Here is an 18,685-nt window from a genome sequence, read left to right as displayed (position 1 = left end):
AAACATCCAATCAATTCAATATACTTTGCGGGTAAAACTGAAGGAAGGCATTCACCAAATATGTAGCCTGTCTAAGTTCTATTCAAATGATTGGTTTGGTGTTCAGTCAGGAGAAAGTGATTCTAATTTAAACTGTCTGGCATGTTCTCTGCTTCTCAAAGCAAACACTGCTCTGAGAAGCAGACACTGAGGTCTTAAAGGGAAAGTTCACTTCATAAAGAAGCCTTCTGTCAGTACGGAGTGGGAGTTTTAAGGGAAAGACAAAAGGCTTTGTCAAAGCTACTGTCTGATTTGCAGCACTGTCAGTGGGGCGCACTAAAAATGCCTCATTCACAGTTTGAAACAATACGCCATGTGGTTTTCTCTGGACAGTGAGAGCATCTTTTGAGTTGTTTCTTTAGAGCGTTTCTTATTTAAAGGCACAATCTGCCATACAAAACAAACAAAGTTGCTGCCCTTTCACAAAATGTGCTAACTTTCAAATTGTTTTCTAATGCATAGTTTAACTAATAAAGCAAAAAATAAATAAATGGAGTTATAAATTATGTTCCTATGATTTTATGTCAAGAATGATAATGAGGCTTAGATATAATAATGCCTTCATTCAATAAAATAACTTAATAATAGGCTTGAGCACTAGCCAGGGACACTATAGTAACCATGGTCACTAAAATATGTGTATTCCTCAAGTGGCCGGCAAATGGTTGAAGTAAAAAAATGAACCTTTTAAACCATGTTGGTAGCATTAAGGCACACCTTCAGAAGGAATATTGCATCAATTAGTTATACTAATGCTTAGTTATTAGCCTGTCTGCAGACAAGTTCCATGCAAACTATGGCTGACTGTGGCACGTAGGGCTGCCACAATTAGTCGACTAGTCACGATTACACTGTAAAAAAAAATCCGTAAAAATACAGTACAATCTACTTTATAAACGTGAAGGAATTTTCCGTATTAGTCATTTACAGGTATTTTTCTGTATTTCTCAACTACTGCAATGCATTGTGGGAAAAAGAACCCGAAAAGGAGGGAAAAGTAAGAGCAAGAGCAACCATTAGGCTTCTTTCAGGCTTCATCGATTTCATGAAAATGAAAAGAAATTAATAAAAAGTAAATATTTAAACATTCCCACAAATGTGCAATGAACGTGCAAAAATTCTGTTTAGTAGTTGTTGCTGTTTCTTTCTTTTTTTTGAAAAATAACGACGTCTCTGAGGCGCGAATTTCGACAGTGAGAGGAACGGCCGGATACAGGAGATGGGAAGAAACAAGCCGATTATATTCGCGTTAATTAAGTGGTTGGAAGATCTAAAATTCTCAATTCTGCCAACTGAACATATACGAGATTTTAATGAGGATGAATAATTAGCCGGCATGGAGGAAACGGACATTTATTTCGTGGAGTGGCGACAAGGAGCCAAAAGGCGGGTGGCCCGTCTATGAAGCTTCCATCATCAAGCTAGCAGGTGCCTTTTCTCATATAATATTACTTTATTCTCGCTTATTTGGCACGGAAGCGTAGAGCTGTCACCCAGGCAAAAGAGAAATATAAGTATATCGTGCTAACAATATACTTTTCACGTTTGAACAATGTAATATCACGTTTTCACGTTCGTACAATATTGTGCGAACGTAATAATTATGTATATTATAATAACGTGATATTATACTATACAAACATGAAAAGCATAATGTTAGAACAATAAACTTTTCACGTTATAACGTGATATACTGTAGCTCTATTTTGCTTTTGCCTGGGTGGCAGCTCCACGCTTCCATAATTTGGTAATCAAAATATGTAACTTAATTAATTATATTGTGACGTACTTTTGCCTTTTCTTATTATTCTGCCTTCTCAGAAAGGGGAAAAAATTACAAATAAAACTTTTTACACTTGTTATATATAATATTCACATTAAATTTGACTTTTACAGAAATCCCACCTCTCCTTCTGGCTACAGAGCACTTACTTACCAAGGTGAGAAACAAAGCACAGTTATGCTTTATTAATATTCACTAATTACAATGTTCCACATTTCCTTGCTGTTTTAGTCATTTTTAGGCTTTTTAGAGTTTTTTTGGTTGTTTAGCAGTAATGTTTCTGCCTATTTATTTCAGCCAATGAAATCGAATGCAGATCTTCCTGATGTGAGATTTACATAAATCTAAGTAATTTTGTTTGTCGTTATCATTAATGTTGTTGCTGTTGTTGTTTTTGTGCAGTTTACAATCATATAAACCTAGCAAGCATCAGTCAGCACAGTAACTAACCTAAACAGATTCTTGCTTTATTCACATATATTATATGTAATTATATATAATTGTACATTGTACCTAGGGTTGCAGCCACTTGGCCCCACCCCATTGTTGTGACAGCCCTGATTGTCCTTGTACACTGCATCTGAGCAGGGAACAGTCTCAACCTCATGCTGCCCTCTCCCATCCTCCTCAAGTAAGTATTTGTTGTTGTAGTTTTTTATGCAGTGTCTGTGTCACATGCTAAGCATAATTATTGAAATAATAACTGTTTTCTAACAGATTTTCCCAAACACTAGCTATGTTTGTTGTCATTCAGACCAGTACTACTGCTTAGACATTGCTTAGTGGTCATACATGTTTGGCAAGCTTGTTATGATACCAAAACAGTAGGCCTGTCACAATAATCGATATATCAATCGAGATTTATTACCCTACCGGGGTAATAAATCTCCCCTACGGGGTAGATTTATTATATATATTGTTATATATTGTAATATATATATATTGTTTGTTTGTTTGTTTTTGTTGTTTTCAGGTTCAGTGATGTGTGTTCTTCTAATGTTGTTTATGTTCTAGGTAAAAAAAATTAAAATAAAAATGTTTTAAAAATGTCTTGTTGTTTCTCTTTTTTTCCTCAGAATAAATTGCGACTAGTCTCAATGGCTGAGATGGAGGAGCAACACAGCGACACGTTAACCCCGACTGCTGCAGTTCCTGTATGAACTGAGCAACTCTGAAAATCCAAGGAAAAGCTGAGTGTATTTTATTTAAAGCTCAGATGGACCTTGATGTACTAACATGCAGGGTGCATTCAGGACTTTGTCACACTGGTACATGACGAGTGGTAACAAGACTTTGTAGTAATTTGTCTTACTATTGTCTTATTTGTTGTGATTTAGGGTGTGTGCGCACAAGCAGAGGTTTTTGTTTGTAACCGTAACCTCGTTTTCAGAGTCTTGTCTAACATTTAATGGTCATGAAATATGTCAGACTTTTTCCTCTACTTCAACAACTAAGAGCATTTGAACACCGTGGAGAAAAAGGTGTGCATTAAGGATTTTGAACTATGATGTTTAAGTCTTGTCACTGCTGAAGATTCGTGGACACAGATCCTTATTCACTACGCTGCTGTTTACAGTTTAACTTTTCATCAGAACAAGCACTTCTAATTGTACTTTGCTCCTCACTGACAAAACAAGTCCAGTAAATACACTTTTATCTTTAAGTTTGGGACAGTAATCTGTCTTAATTTATTTTGTGTTTTAGTTATCATATGGGGAAAAGTCCTGTGGTTATCCATCCGTCCTGTTCGAATAAACCCAAAGTTCAGGAACCTCTTCTTTAGATCTGTTCAGTGTTATTCATGTGACACCACTTAAACAGTCAAGTATGTTATATTGTAAGGTAAAGACCCCAAAGAGTTAATCTCAGACAAATGTTCAGACAAATGTGAATTACATTCACTTCATTAATGAAGTGAATGCAATTCAGTAATCAAAGGTGTTTGTCTATAACTGACTACATGTGTATACTGTATCATAAGTGGACAGACATGGATGTAAACCACACCTTAACCATTTTGCTGAGGCAAAACTACCACAAGGCAGTGATTCTAACTAAAAGGTACTCTGGATATTATTAAATGTGAACATATCTTTAAATATGACATTTTTTGTTTGTCAGGTGTCCTGTTTGAAGAAAACACTTGGTAGCCACTTGAATGAATGTAAATAAACAAATTTACATGAGGGCAACCTGATTTCAAGGAAATAAACGCTCAAATTTGAAAGCTTGTGAGTTATTTTGTTCATGTATCAGCTGTTTAGTAGTTTTATGACAAGATGGATGCTGTCGTTATATTTTAGTATAGTTTTAGAGTTGAGGAGAATAAAAGAATATTTAACATTAATTGTACGAATGTTGTTGTGTACGAAGCACAAATTAATTTAAGTTTTAATTTATTTAGTACATGGTGTACTAGGTTGTAATTGCATAGAAATGTACGTTTAAGGATATAAAGAACTATATTTAATGAGTTACAGTGAAAAGAAGTGCTTGGAAATAGTAATATAAACAGAAACAGAATTTTTCTATTAGCGGAAAATATCAGTTAATGAGACAGAAAATATACTGTGAATAAACTGAATTTTCCGTTTTATAGCTTAAGGAAATGTCCGTAAATAGTACAGAGAGTAAAATGTAAATCTACAGAATGTTCCGTTTTATCATTTACAGAAAAGTCCGTCAAACTTCCGTAAAAAAACAGAAAATGTACTGGCAGAAAATTACCACCCACTTCCTGTCTTTCTGGAAGACAGGAAGTGGGTGGGACCTGATAATCGCTTGCAGTCGCAGGATGTCCTTCACTTTCTGTTGTGTCTGGTCATCACATCACTTTCAATGTGGATGCAGCTTAAAGGTATGGGAAATTTTTGACAAAATTTGCAGATGTAAACTTCCACAAACCAAAAGAAGAGGACAATCTAGCATCTTGAATTTGCGATTATAGTCCTTGATCAGGCCAGGGACTTATTGATGTGCTTGATGGCTTTTGGAGCACACAGATTTCCTGCAACAGTGAAGTATGTGTTGATGGTAGTTGCTGGACAGAGCTGACTTACTTCTGACCCTGAGGTTGTGATCTTGTCAGACAATGAAGCAAGCAGTGGATTTAATCCAGTGTCAAAAGAGAAATTTCTTGCTTCACTGGACTGATGATCACTGAATCACTGAAAGATCTGACGCCTGCCAGATTCTGACAATGCTATCAAGCCTCCACTGATGTTGGCTAGCTGTAATGCAACAGGTGATTTTAGCTCTGTGAAGATACCAGCTAATCCCTACAGGCGTTATATTGTTATAAAATTTTGTCCTGGTTTCTATGAATAGATACCTATTCTTTTTCCTTAGAGGAAATATGACAATAGACAGGACTTAAGGATAACAAGGCCGACCAGCAGTAGAAAGCTGAGATAACGAGGTTCCTGACAGACAGCTAAGGTAAGAAATCGCAGAGAACTCGGAGCTCCCCTCTCATTACCAGTTCTCACCCTCTGATTCCAGAGCTAACTGTGTTTGCTTGATGTAGAGAATATGCTGGTGTGCAAGCTGTGACATCTCCTCGAAAATGAGCTGAGGATGCCAGGAGCTTGTTTTCCATTTTCATGACAGGCTCGGATCAAGTCAAGCTGACAGCAGTCAGTTTTAAGATCAAATGCTATGGACATAAATAATGTGGTTGTTGGGATCAAACACAACAAGATCATGAGTAGATTTCTGCCAGTAAGTTATTTTTTCATTTGACTGAAAAAGCTTTCTCACTATTGCAGACAGATTGTTTCTGTGTGGGCGAAGACCAAGAGAAAAGAACGTCTGGGCAATAAAGTTCTCTCTTTTCCATTACTAGTTGGATGAAATTGTTTCCTAACATTAGGGGGGGCACTATATGTGGTTATCTTTGTTCTTATTTACTTTAACGATGAGTGTGTCAAGATTCCAATTTAAATGCAAATAAATCTATCCAGTGTCGACTGAATTAACAAAAATTGTTTGTGTTTATAGAAGAATCAGAGTGATTTTATTCTACTTTTTCAACAAATACCATAAAAAGAAAAAAAAACCAATTGGTCTTTAGCTAATCGTGATCAATCTTGTCAGTCTTGCCGTCATTTTTTAAGGGTGCTCTCCACTTCCAACTTCATCTGTCTTTCTGTACTTCCAGAATATTCTAACGAAAAGCAACACAGTTGCTGAAGCCAAAGTCAGTGAGGAAGCTAGCCAAAATGCCAAATCTGTGCACAAGTAGGTCTGACGACAAAGTATTATCTGGGAAAACTACAGATTTTGAAATGCTTAACAGCAGCCAACAACTATGGCATAGTTGATGACTAAGTCACTTAAGTCAACTTTCATGTGCATTCTGATATTTCTGCTCATTCTGAGCAGACTGCTTTGAGTTAAATAATAAACAGACTGGTAATGTAGCACTTTTCTACTCTACCAGAGCACTCAAAACATTTATACAACTTGCTCATTCACACAAACACTTTTTCTATGCCTAAGTGCTTTCTATCTAACATTCACACACAATTGTACTCCAATGGATGCATCAGAGATCAACTTGGGGTTAGTATCTTGCCCAAGGATATTTGGCATGCAGCCTGGAGCAGCCAGGGATGGAACCACCAACCTTCCAATTAGCAGATGACCTGCAGTACCTCCTGAGCTACAGCCACCCCAGTTGTTGCCACAGATACTTGCATTAACAAGCAGTTGAATGGGTCTACATAATAATGTAGCCAGTGATCATATATCTCTCATAATCTATAGATCCTTGACAGGAAAAAAACATTGCATCAACATCTACAAAAGATGATGCCATTTTTCAAGATAACCAAGAGTCAATAGGCTGTGTTTTATCTGTTACCTTAAACATAACCTAATTTAGATCAGGTTAGGCTGTGTAGCATTGGTCACCAACACGATGCTCCCCGACAAGAAGCAAATCACCATTACGACAATAAAAGCCAATAGTTCAGCCACAAATCCTGCTTTGCTGTTTGGGCCAAACACCAGCAGACAATTTAGGGTCTTTAGTTTTATTAAGATGAATATCTTTAGGGTTAAACAGTAGTGAGATTAGTACAGTAGTGAGAGAAAGCATGCACAGGCATGTGGAAAACTGAGAAATTTCCCACAGAGAGCCAGAGCCTTCTCTTCTTAAGTCAACAGTGCCAACATCATTGCACCACTATCCCACCTGACCATTTTATATTCAAGACAAGGGTCAATTATCTGCCTGTTATGTCAATACCAAACCTTTTTACAGCTTTTAAAGGTGAACAGGTTGCTGAAAGTGACAATATTGCTCAATGTCTGTGAGGGAGAGGTAATGCTGAGAAAAGCATGTATGTGTTGGTGTAACTTTTCTAAAAGCCTCCTGGTCCATTGGCACTCAAATGAACCAATATGTCTCTTCACAAACATTGAGGGGTTAATAGGATGTTCACCTTGGGGATGCCAAGCTGAGAAAAAGCCTTCTGGGGAAAAATCGTAAGCACCCCCCCACCTTTAGATGATTCTCTGCGCAGGGTGCCTGATTCATGAGGACAGCAGACATTAAACTGTAATGGCCTCGCCTCGGTTTCTTACATTTCTTCTGCTAAACTCTATAATTCTAGCACTTGTTAGACTTTCTTACCGAGTGAACAAGAAGCAAATCAGGACTTGTGTTTTAGTGCCTACTGCGAGAAAATAGTTTGAAACAGATGAGCGCTTGTATTGAGCTTATTTTCTCTCACCCTGACATGTTTGTAAATGGAAACATGTCAGGGTGTCTTATTTTGTAGCTTAAAATTGAAAACCTTGTTTAGTCTTACTATAACCAATATTTTAGAACAGCAGTCCTGAGTTAAAGTTTACATACACTCGTTGTGAGCGTGAATGTCATGGTAATTGGGGTTTTAATGATTTCTTTGAACAGTTCCTTTTCCAGGGTGGAATGATTGTAAAGTGTGCATCTTTAGTTACCTTATAAAACAAGAATTTCATGCACAGGTTTGAATTTATTATAGATTTTCTCTAATCTGCACATGGTCAAAATATATACAGAGGAATTCAAAGTTGATTCAGTGAATGGAAGGACTGCAAGGTGCCTAGGTCATGTGGCTGCAAAATAAGTCCAAAGCATTACCACGAACATGTTAGACAATTGCTGTGTATGCTGTGTTTGGCTTTCTCCAAATGTGGCACTGTGCATTATAACCAAACATCTCCACTTTGATCTGATCTGTCAAAGGACGTTACTCCAGAAGTCTTGTGGTTTTGTTCAAATACAACTATTATTTGTCATTAGTAGTTGTATTGTAGAGGTATTTATGATATAAAACGTCTTGACATGACTGCTCTTGCTGCTGCTGGACTGGTGCTATATAAACAAAACTGCACTGAATTAAGTTGAATTAAATATATTATTTTAAGGGAATAGAAGTCTAGAATCTAAAATACATTACCTGTGACCTATAAATGTGTGGATTCTCCCATCTGGTAGATGGGTGAACTTTACTAGACAACCTTATCCTAATCACAGCCACCTTTAATTCATTTTAAAGCAATCATGTAACACAGTGAGGATTAGTGGTGGACTGCAACTGACAGAGGCCCCTTTGACACATACAGAAACTCCAGCCAGTTTGGAGAGAAGATAAAAGGTGCTTCTCAATATTTGCCTGGTCAGGTGTTCTGTAATTTACCACATTTTGCCAGGTGTGACAAAATGTGGTAAATTACAGAACTGTTCCAGTAATGTTTCTACTCGTGGCAGCATCATGACCAAAACCTGCTGCTTTTACAAGATGGTTTCACAGAACTGCTTCAGTACAATACAATACATGTGTGAACACCATATAAAATATGCAATAATTTCTTTACTGCACTGTGGCTATGTGCAGCAAAATGTATGGAAATTGATTCATGTCTTAAAATACTCTTTTGAGATTTGCTGACAGGAAGAGAAACTAAGATGAACGAGTTTATACAGTGTAGACAGCAGTACTGTAATTAATGTGAATTTTATGTTTATTGATTTAATAAAAAAAAAACATTCTCCCCCTGCAGCTGTGTACATAAAACCTGTTTGACAAACAGGTTTCATTTTAAATTTGGTGGATAATCTCATCTGAGCACACTGCATGTTTATGTCACTGCTATATTAATTAAGTTAATGATTAACATGAGGATATAGGCGTTAATTTGATAGAATCACTGTTTGATGTATGCAAACTCGTGGATACAATGTGATAGCTAGTGATATTAATTAGTTTTCTTTATGAAGCAAAACTGGCAGCATTCATCTCAATAACTAATGTCTGTGGCATTTCTCCCTGTAATTTAAAACTATAATGCGCAGCCAGTAATTGCTGTTATTGCCAAGAAGGTAAAATAAAAAGCAGGTTCATAATTTATAGGTTGAATATAATTTCTTTAGGTTGACAGGTTTTGCTACAACTTACCACACCTTAATAGGGTGAAAGAAACAAAAAGATGGCTTAATTATTCAGTTTTTCTTGTTCTTTTAATGTCTCTGTGATTATAATGGAAGAACAGCAGCAGAAAATATAATAACTTACCGGATTTTTCATAAGAATGGAACTCTTTTTAAATAGGTCTCATTAGCGCTTCATTTTAATGGGTACTGATTTAGTAGATACTGGTAGAGAAAAGTCTGTGGCCTAAAAAACAAGAAAACCCATCTCTGCATCGACCGAGGGAGGAAAAAAAAGAGTGAGACAGAAAGTGTGCGAGAGACAGAGAATGATTGATGACCTTATCCTCGAAAGGAGAGCAGATTCTGGTGACAATAGTGCAAGTAAATCAAAAAAACAGACAAACTATTCCAAGTGTCCTTCCCAGCTTTAGCGTCAGATACTAAATTGTGATCACAATGAAGCAGGTTTATTGTTAAGTCAAGTGTCCATCACCATTTAAATAAGTACTGTAGTTTAATCTGTCTTTGCAGCTGTAATGCAAACCACAAGCTGATTCTATGCCCACAATTTTAGTTCCAAAACACCAGGTAAGTAATATTGGCGCCACATGAAAGACATGGAAACAATTTTAAAAAAAAGTTGCTTTAAGTGAGTTGCTATATCAGCATGGTACACAGAAGAAACTCTATGGCCACACATTACTGAAGCATGGTGTAAAACTCAAACTGTGATGTCTGCTCATTTATAGCAGTCCTCCTCTGCAGTGTCTGTATTTGCTAGCTATGGTAATTTAAAGTAGACTTGAGTTAAGGTGACTAAAATACTTGAACACATACATTTGTAGCAAAGGGACCAAAATGTCTGGTGCCCCCTTTGTTGCCCTTCATCGCCTGTTTGTGTTTTGACAAAGGGATCAGTCACGTGACAGCAAACTGCTTGAGACTAGGAAAAATCTGTGGTTGCCTGGTGATCGCACTGAATTTTGTTTTTTTTTCCCTTTTTGCAGGGCTTGCAAATACTGTGTTCACCCAGAGGTTAGCAACACCTGACCATTTTCAATTCCAAAACAATTGTACGGGTCACCTGGTGGGAGTCTGTTTCCAGACAATTGCGATCTGACTCTGACTGCAGTCACTCTAAGGTTAGCCAGGGTTTGCAAATAAAACACCTATGAGCAGAGCTCACCTGTGACACATCTCTTTGCAGTAGTGAACTCAACTGGTTCCCAATTGGTTGCATTCTGGTTGTATTCATGTAATAAAGCAAGGCTGCTAAGCATATGTGTTATTTTGAGGTTAAAGTCCTACAACAACTATGTCTCTAGGGCGACCGTGGCTCAGGGGGTTGGGAAGCGTATTTGTAACCGGAAGGTCGCCGGTTCGATCCCCGGGCTTTCTGTCCTGGTCGTTGTGTCCTTGGGCAAGACACTTTATCCTACTGGTGTTGGCCAGAGGGGCCGATGGCGCGATATGGCAGCCTCGCTTCTGTCAGTCTGTCCCAGGGCAGCTGTGGCTACAACTGTAGCTTGCCTCCATCAGTGTGTGAATGTGAGAGTGAATGAATAGTGGCATTGTAAAGCGCTTTGGGTGCCTTGAAAAGCGCTATATAAATCCAATCCATTATTATTATGCTCTATTTGTAGGCAAATTTCTGGATTTCTATTTCAGATTTTTGAAGTTCCAGCTGGACTTTGAATGTAACTAGTAGGTAGTAGTAAGTAGTAGTATAACTTATGACTGTGCATTTCTATGTAGTTGGCAACATATTTGCAACAGACAGCAAACAAGCATGTCCGTGTAATATCCAACTTCACCCAAGAAGTGATAGCTGACTGACTCTGATTGTCATAATGTCATCTTAACACAAGTTGCTTTCAAAATAGCAACCGTCAAATCTGAGTGGTCTCAGATCTGGTCTCCATCTTTGAAGCAACCATTTGAAAGGCAACATGATCGCAAGTTGTTTGCATTCGGTCCTAAGGTTCCCAACCACTGTTCTCTCTAGTGTGACTGTTGCATCAGCAGTCCACAAGAGAGCAAAGATGGGAATACATCTACTGAAATTCAGTCTCATAACCATCTGAGTGAATCAGCTTTTTTTTTTTTTTTGCTTAACAGTGACCAGAGGATGGAACAGAAAGTCAAAGTTGTGTGACACTGGCTGTCAGTCTACAGAGGTTAAGTCAGAAATTAGCTCTGGAATTCCCAAGAAAAGTACAAATAATTTACCATATCTGCTGGAATGTCCTCTTTTTAACGTATTTCATGTTTCCCTTAACAGATGCAACTTTCCGATGTTGAGGCTTTTGCCATTTTTAAGCACCTAAGGAGCTGTCTTGTGATAAATTTACCAGTTTTTGATTGATCAGTAAAGCAATGAAGTAATTAAGTAGTGAAGTAAAATATGGTGAAGCATATCTTCCCTTTGGTTTCACCTGCACAAGTGCCAAGGTAGGTCTCCCCTGCAGAATTGGTTTTCCCTGTGTCGGGAGCAGCGCTGGGCTCTTCAAATCACGGACAAACAGCATCTCACAGTTGTTTATGTGTTTAAACCCATTGTGCACAGAGAGGCATTTTTTGAAAAATGCATTGATAGCAATGTTGAATATTATTACACATGAAAAAAAAAACTACAGTAAAATAATCACACCGTGACGCCTCTGCCTTTCTAAATGGAGGGACAGTAACTGTGTGTGTATATGTAAGCGTGTAAAACCTGAAGATAGTCAGATTAACAGTATTTTGTCTCTATCTCCCATTCTGCAATTCATCTCATGTAAATGTCGCGCACAGCGTGACGTGAAAAAAGGCAAATACCTTTGACGTTGCGAGACAAACTCTGTATTCCTCGTCCACACATAATCGGAAAAAATTTAGTTTTAAAAAATCTAAGTTTTCGGTGATTCGAAACTCCATTTATGTGTGGACGAAACAGCTGCGTTTTCAAAAATACCCGTGTATGTTTGAAGGTAGCCTAAAAGAGTTAGTAGTTTATTTTTTTACTACCTGTCATTTATTGCAGATTACATGTATTTGCTTAATTGTTTACTAGTAATAATAATAATGGATTGGATTTATATAGCGCTTTTCAAGGCACCCAAAGCGCTTTACAATGCCACTATTCATTCACTCTCACATTCACACACTGGTGGAACTAAATGTTTGAGGTGTGAAAGAAACTGCAATGGAGCAAAATATGGGTGTGTGTGGTTGGAGGATGTGTTCGTGTGCGCGTGAGAAGGGGGGGGCGCAAACATTTTTCTTGTAAAACAAAGGGGGGCCTAGCAAAAAAAGTTTGGGAACCACTGGCCTAATATATCAGTCCATCCATGCGAACAGAGCGACAGACAACCCCACACTCACCCTCCTATAATCATTTTAACACTTAACATAATGAGCATGTCTTGGGTGGGGTAAAGCTGGAGTAAACCCATGTAGGCACAGGGAGAACAACTAACGTGGTGATTCCCACATTAGTTGTTCTCCTTATATATGAACGTGTGTAATGATAGAAACCTGTGGCAACTGTCATTCCTGCACGCCCACGCTCCCTGGTGCCCACAGTTTTTGTCCTTGTTATACAAAAGGTTAAGGTAAAGTACGTGATCTGACCCAATGACCACTGTGTGTGAATAATAACAGCTAACTGTGTATGTTTTAATTTACAGGCAGTTCTCAGAGAAATGGCAGGTGCAGTCAGTTTTATAATTTTACTATACAAGATCATCCTCCTACATCAACATGCCCTGAGATATGTCAGGCAACAACGGGGGGCATAACAACAACCTGATTTTCTAGGTAGGTACATGTGCTGCAGGTCACAACAGATCCAACGAAAACTAGAGGAGGAGCGAGACGTGTGCTTTCACCAGCTTGGAAGTTTAAGATACAAAGAGCATTTCGTGCAGTGGAAACTTTGTAATGCTTTCGACCGTGAAAAACAGATTTAATTTATTGACGCGTCTCATTTGGCAGCAAGTCTACAATGTGCAACTTACCCAGCAGGTAACTTTATTTCTCGGAAGAAACTAATAACAGCTCTGCTCAGCAGAAACAACGTTGACATGTCTTTCATTTGCTTTCATTTATTTTGCTTGGTTATCAAGCCTTAAAGGATGCTAACATCACATTCCAACCAGAGCATGCACATTTTTAAATTATTATTAGTTTATTATTTAATTTCTTGTCCAGAGAATTCTGCCCTGAAAGAAAAACCTTTCACTTGTTGAAATTATAGTCATCTGCTGCCATTCAAATACAGGTTATAATCTGTAACACTTTTCATGCCTTTTCAACAAATTCAGTCGAGGTTTAAGAGGGAGCTCTGTGAAGCCGTTCACCTTCAGATAAGAAAAACAATGCCAGCTTTTCTATGCTGCTGAAAGCTAAAGGAAGGCCTCCCAGTTTCTGGTCAACACAATTTATTTCACTCCAACTCAGGTCCATTAAATCCAAAGATTTGCACTTCAGGTAGCATGATAACAATAGACCACTAGAAACCATAGTTACTCTGTGCTGTACTGCTAGATTTTCAGCTAATACTCCCTAGTTCAATCTTATGTGATTTGGACCTGTCATGGCTGTGTGCAGGCAGGCAGGCAGGGAGGAAGGACCCAAAATGCAGGACTCACTGAGGCAAAGTTGAACTCAAAATAAACAGCTTTATTGCAGGTTGCAGACTGAACAAAAGACTAACTATACTGGGGGGGAAATAAACTAACAGGCAGGCATAAGAGGTACCGGAACACACAGTGAAATCTGAGGGTGAGCAGACGTTAACGACGAGACACTGACACAGAGAAACACAGGGCTTAAATACACAGATGGCAGTAATCAAGGGATGAGAGACAGGAGGGGAACACACCTGGGAGAAATCACAGCTGACGAGACAGGGGAAACGTAAACTGAGTACACTCACAAAAGACACAGACCTTCACAATAAAACAGGAAACTCAGACACCGGGAACCAGACAAGACGCTGAACTGAACAGACAGATTCACAAACATACGGGGTGACACCATAGACAGAGAAACAGACGCAGACTCAGAGGCAGACCGAAGAGAACTCAAATAATAATCATAATAATAAACTAGAAAATGATAATAATAAACTTAAAGCGCTGGGTCACCGACCCAGGACCATGACAGGACCTTTATTAAAATATATATATAATTTTGCAATAAATCACAGGTTGCAAGGTTGTCAATTTTTGTTAAGTTTCCTGGCAAATGGGTGATTGACACCACATAAATAAGCAGCTTTCACAGGCCTGCATATTAAACATCACCAATTAACTCCATGAGATTTGGATTAAGATACATTTCTTATCCCTCTGTGCAATACCACATCACATTTTAAATCAGACAATAAAGATGTGATTGAAGTGCAGACTTTCAGATTTCATTCAAGGGATTTAAAAAAAAACCTACAGTAACTGTTTATGAATTACACCTGTTTTTATGCACATTCCTCCATTTCCAGAGGTGTAAAAGTATTTGTGCAAGCTAACATAACAGGACACATTACATGAATGAAAATACTTTGTAATTAATGACTGTCTGTGTCTAGAAACCATGGAGATCGCCAAATGCTTTTTCCTCCTTTGAGATGGTTTGTTGGGCTGAGATCAGGTGACTTCGCCATTGAACAATTTCCAATTTCTTTGCCTTTAAGAAACTCCTGGGTTGCTTTTGCAGTATGCTTTAGCTCATTATCCATTTGCTGTGAGGTACTGTCCAATCAGCTTTGCAGGTTTTGGCTGAATCTGTGCAGAGAGTATAGCCCTGTACACTTCAAAATTCATCCTGCTGCTTCTATCAGCAGTCACATCTTCAATAAACATCTGTGGCCTGGTTCCACTGGCAGCCATACATGCAACATCCATGCCCCCAGCATGAACTTTTATTTATACTTCTCTTTTTCCACAAACTGTGGTACAAGTACATTTAGGTTTCATCAGAATTTTTCCAGAACTGCGCATCAATGTCTTTGGTTTTGTGGGGTTTTCTGTTTCATTCCAGTACATGTTTTAAGGGGAGCGAATGTATTAATATGAAGAAATAATTGTTTTTATCTGTCATTTCCCCTAACACTCATGAGATTGAATTAGAAAAGATCAAATTAAACAGGGTTCATGAACTCGTAGAAGAGATTTGTTGCTCTTTGAGATGTTTTCTGGCAAGGTTTCTGTTCTTCCAGAGGTTTTCACCTTCTCATAAATCCTCTCTATTTGCATTCATTGTAAACTTTCACAGTGATATACCTACCTCCTTCTGAGTTTTCTTGTCTTGGTTAGATGCTGCGAAGAGAAAGAAGGCTGCGATCACATGCATTGGTTGCCTCCTGCGCTCTTTCAGGCCTCTTACTGTTGCTGAGCTGGCCAACATAGTCCTTCTTTTTAACAATGTGCCACAATGGCGTCCCCTGCCTCCCTCACTTGCACTGAAAACCTCATATTGATAATTCAATAAAAAATACAACAAATCCAAGTGCAGCACTTTAGAAGATAAAAGATTAACGATCTTTTATTTGCAAAGAAATAATGAGGAAAGAGGCCTCACCTGACCATGAGAAAGGTTGTCGGTCGATTGTCTAGTTACTTTTGAGCCTTTAAAATAGAGGGGACTGTGCTCTCATTCATTGCGAGTACATTGCTTCAGTGCCTTCGACTTGTGCGACTTGTTGTGAATTATTGATTCAATAATGTGTCCAGTGTAGGGTTCAAAAATAAATTCTGGAATCTTAAAGACTTGACTGATGGTTTGGGTAAAAATTAACTTACACATTCATTTTTTTATGCATTTTAAAGAAGCCTTGTGTGTCATCCACCAACTGTTGCAATCACAACCCTCTGCTTCTTAGCACAAAATCCAACAAACAGCTTAAGTCAACTGTCAGATCCCACACCTGCTACAGTTTCTGACGTCTACATAGGACTAGTCACTGCTGTTAATGTTCCTTAATATTAATTACAGACAAAAATATTTTCAAATAATTCATTTTTCCTGCCTGCTACACAACTGTATCAACATGTACCACATTTATTATTGGTTACAGAAGCCTTACTTCCAGCCAGTCTTTGACGGTATAATGTGGCATATGTAGGAGAGCTGTGATTTTCAGCTGCAGTACATTTCATCAGAAATCTCTGATGTGAAGTGACCATAAGGCACATCACCTATGAATGACATTAAGCTACCTTTTTATGAGATAGACAGGCAGAAATAGTTTCACAAAGACAGCGCTTGCCTTCAGTGTCATTAATATAATATCTCTGCCCTTCAGTGGCACTTTATTATTAACCAGCAGAAAGAAGCAGGGGCTTTTAAAATCATCCACAGGGGGTAAAAAAAACACTGCTCATGATTAGGTGGTTAAATGCTGTGCTGCATGGCTACATTTGGGCCTATCCTTCAAGTTATTAATGCGTAGGCAGTTTGCTTCCAGTTCTTTTTGTCTGTTTGCATGCAAAATGCTACAAATCTGGCTGGGTGTGGATTTACAGGTTACTTAGGCAAGTCTAAAATTTCCATTTAAATGAAACTCTTTGGTCACATCATGCACTGGCAAAATGTATTTCTTTATAACCCTTCAGATGTGTGTTTTATGGATTAATCTTCAGTTATCACATTGTTCAGTAAAACCCTCTATTAAATAAGGCATCAAAGTCTTTGGTTTTGTGGGGGTTTCTCTCTCTTTTTTCCCGATACATGTTTTAATGGGATTGGATTTAATCATAAAAAGAACTAATTGTTTTTATCTCTGTCATTTCCCATAAAACACACGAGACTGAAATAGAAGAGATAAATTTGAACAAAGGGTTCATAAAATTGCAGTAGAGATTTGTTGCTCTTAATAGAAAATAAATGAGAACTAATCCCACATGATAGCCAAGAATGTGTGTTTTTCTTTTATTTTTGAAGTGTTTTATGACAACTGAAGCAACATAGTTTTTTTATTTTTTATTTTTATTCTTCATCATTTGCAACCCTGAAAGAAAGTCAGTCATAAACACAGAGGGTGGGTTAGATTAGACTGGCTGTCATCAATATGGCTTTAGCCATGATCGTCACCCTGTCCCTAACACTAGCTCATAACGTAGCCAAGGAGTGGCTCTCCTTGCTTGAAAGAAAGTGTGATAATATCTGTCATCATTCATTCCTATTTGACCTATCATTTGTATCGTCCAGCCTTACAGTGTTTTATGTGATGCTGCAGAGCGTGACCTCTGTTAGAGACGGGGAAGTAAGATTTACTCGAAGGTTCGGTGGATGAATGGTGCGTCATTTAGTTAAAGATTAAAGCGTGGGGGAGTAAGCCAACAGCCAGGCAACAGAGGTGTCTACCATTGGGTGGCACCGACCCTCCCACCAAATATCATTAACTTTTAATAACTTTATCAAGTATTTTACTGTTTAATGCTGCACATGTGTCTGAAAATTGTGTTTTCTACTCCAGTTTTCTACACTTCCTTGAAATCAAGACAGGGCAGAGAGGTCATACGGCCTCATTCTTGTTATGTTTTTGTCTTTAGTCCCCGTTTACTGCTGTTTGGTCACAAAATTACCCTTTTGTCTGCAGCATCTTGCATTCAGAGCGAATCCACAATTTTGAGTCAGCAATGACACAGCCATGACACAGCAACATCATAGGTCATCTCCAGACACCAGCACCTTTGTCATTATTAAATGTTTGGTTGGGAATTACAGTACAGGTTATAATTTAGTTTAGCTCCGCCGTAATAACCCTGTTTCATTCATAGACATTATTCTTTATTTCCATTTTCAAAGAGCATCATATTCTACATTAGGAGGCAGGGAGGTGTGGTAGTGGCATTTTTAATGTAAAAGACAGTAGTGAGATGCAGAAAATATCTTGTTGTGTATCTCTTATCAATTGATATAATCATATATAATTATTTATTATTATTTATTATTATTCATATATATATATATATACATATATATATATATGTTAGGGGTGCAGCGATACACAAAATTGACGATTCGGTTCGGTTCGATACTTTGGTGTCACGGTTCGATATTTTTTCGATACAAAAAAAAATGTTCATGCCTTTTTAATTTGTCATTTATTAAAATTATAAATATATATTTTAACTCAAAAGTAGTTTTTAAATTTAATGTTGCTGAAACAACAAAATAATAAAAAATAAATAAATCTGATTGAGGAATCACTCATCTTTGGAAAAGAGAGTTTATTACAGAGAAATGGCTCTTTCCAAAATAAAAGCTATACTATACGCTTCTTCTTCTCTCAGCAGCATATTAAACATACTGTATCAGGTCCCCATAAGGAGAATCATGTGCTAACGGCTGTCTAAATGACTCAGGTAAAGTTTGTAGCATGCGTGCTTGTTGTTTTTGTCTGCTTCCACTTGTCTTTGCACTAGGATGATGCACCCCTAATTTTATATATATAT

At 37.8% G+C, this 18,685-nt stretch overlaps 1 long non-coding RNA gene across 1 annotated transcript; it reads left to right on the top strand.

The window, feature by feature from the left end:
- Positions 1-888: 888 nt before the first annotated feature.
- On the top strand, positions 889-2,707 carry LOC146491878 (uncharacterized). Its single transcript, XR_014872605.1, has 3 exons — positions 889-1,467; positions 1,936-1,979; positions 2,340-2,707. It is a non-coding gene; the product is annotated as an uncharacterized LOC146491878 (long non-coding RNA).
- Positions 2,708-18,685: the final 15,978 nt, after the last annotated feature.

This window comes from Neolamprologus multifasciatus, chromosome 23 (assembly GCF_963576455.1).
Source record: "Neolamprologus multifasciatus chromosome 23, fNeoMul1.2, whole genome shotgun sequence".
NCBI lineage: Eukaryota > Metazoa > Chordata > Actinopteri > Cichliformes > Cichlidae > Neolamprologus > Neolamprologus multifasciatus.
The sequence above is the reverse complement of the archived record's forward strand: the minus strand, read 5'-3'. Positions and strand labels throughout refer to the sequence as shown.